The following is a 2060-nucleotide window of genomic DNA, read 5'->3' as shown; positions in this document are numbered from 1 at the left end:
TGTCTCGGTGTATTGTAACTCTCTGAAACTAATGGGAGATTGTTGCAGTGGCTTTGAAATAATCTCTATCGTAGTTATGTAAACTATATTAACTTTACAATGTTCAATATTCTTCAGTAAGAAAATGTTGCTACTCCCAAATTATGTTAACGTTTTCCTTGATGGTTTGCTCTAGAATGGATCATAAGGATGTATTTCTTGTTTCAGGGTTCCAGAAGTTTGGAAAGGAAGCCTGGAGTACATTGTCTTCAATAGTTGAAGGATGAAGGTATGTATTTGTATCAATTCTCTTGTTACCAAGTTTATAAGGTGGTGTAAAGTTCAACCGATGATGATTTTTATTCCACCCCAGACTGAGTGAAATGAGTGATTGGTTTGTTCTGAGGTTGCACCTTATTTACAATGTTACATATTGTAATTACACATACTGTAACGGTATATTTTGTGCTTTTAAGCCGATTCTCAGCAACATACACAATATACACAACCATACATTTTTGAATCCTTGTCCCGAGGTTCAAAACTTGCAGTACCTGAAGTTCTGTGGATGCTAGTTTAGGCAATAGACACGTACCTCTTCAAATTACAACTTAACGCCCATTTCCTTTTAGATATATATAGGTTTATTCATAATATATTTACAGAAGTTAATTCTTGGCCGCTATTCACAAAATTACATTCCGGTGTACCCTGTCCCCCCTTCCCGAAGAGAGTGTGTAGACTCGCGTAGCCACTGGCTCCACGAGTAAAAAAAAATATAACCCTCAGTACCAAAAAAGGTGGCTGAAGGTATGTGTGTTGTGTACCCGGTTTCCCACATGAAATGAACTATTGAAATAATGTGAAAAGAGCAAGTGTGTGTATTAAAAGAAAGAAAGTTAACATCCCCGCCGTCGGTTCACATAATAAGGAAAGAAAGCTCGCCCAGCCGCTCCCCTCAGAGAAAAAGATACCTCTTACATTGCTGTACTCCGCCAAACATCTGAGGCCGACTGCTCCTCTGCCCTTCCTATTTATAGGCCCCGCTAATGACCTAAACCGTTACTGGAAACTTACCGCTCCCCCAACGGCCAAGAACCCAAAAGTACAGGAATACATAGCCATACACAATTTATAACATAAAAAGGATCCAGTAATGATCGCATCATTACATAGTCCCCCCTTCCTGAAGAGAGGAGAATCAAAGTTCTGTAACCTAGAAAAAATAATAATAATATACACAAAACACTTGTCCGCAGTTTCTGTTCACTGCAAACACACTTTCATTAGATAACACGACACTGACAGTCAATGTTCTCTCTAATTTTGTCCACAAGTGTACTTCGAGATCCGTGATCTTCCCTCAGCACTGGAGCTGGTTAACACATGTCGATTCTTACCCGCTCAGCATCTCTTCCATCCTTCCTCCTGGACCAATGAGAGACAGTCTCCTGGAAATCCATCCAAGTCATCAAGGCTGCTGGTTCGAGTCCCGGCAACGCCACTGGTCTGCGCTCCTGCCGAGATCGGAAGTCACCGCTTCGACCGGTTTCCACATGAATGGATCGAACTGGCTCTACATCCGAACATGTCACTGCTATGCCCGGCGCTAGAACTGCGTTCACTCGCCACCGAACTGCGACTTATCGACGAAATTACACGGTAAAAGAATACGCACTAACTTTGCGTTACTTTCGCGATGAAATTGACTGCGGAACGACACTTTTCTATGAGTACTGTATGAGGTATGAGGTAGAGAAAATAAGTGAAAAATAGAATAAAGAAAAGATAGATAAGTCCCTATGTACAATATTTACAAAAAAATCCCCCTTTGAAATTAGACTAGAATCTGTTTCTCAGCTTGTAACGCATCCGGGATATATCTTCGTCTTGCTCCTCCTGCCGAAGTTACGTGCGCTCTCTCTGCTGAATTGGGTTCGGCTACTTTCCTTGCAAAGTCAGGTGGCAAAGAATAAGGCTTTAACTGGTCACTGCTGGCTCTCAATATTCTTCCGTCCCCGCTGTATTTCATTTTGAAAGTATTTGCCGAAGTTTGCTCCACAATTGCGTGTGATCCAGAG

At 41.6% G+C, this 2060-nt stretch overlaps 1 non-coding gene across 1 annotated transcript; it reads left to right on the top strand.

The window, feature by feature from the left end:
- The first annotated feature begins 321 nt into the window (after positions 1–321).
- LOC146005053 (small nucleolar RNA SNORD31) lies at positions 322–390 on the top strand. Its single transcript, XR_014443986.1, has one exon. It is a non-coding gene; the product is annotated as a small nucleolar RNA SNORD31 (small nucleolar RNA).
- The last annotated feature ends 1670 nt before the right edge of the window (positions 391–2060 follow it).

The sequence above is a fragment of the Lepisma saccharinum genome, chromosome 22, assembly GCF_977018435.1.
Source record: "Lepisma saccharinum chromosome 22, izLepSacc3.1, whole genome shotgun sequence".
Taxonomy (NCBI): Eukaryota; Metazoa; Arthropoda; class Insecta; order Zygentoma; family Lepismatidae; genus Lepisma; species Lepisma saccharinum.
The sequence above is the reverse complement of the archived record's forward strand: the minus strand, read 5'-3'. Positions and strand labels throughout refer to the sequence as shown.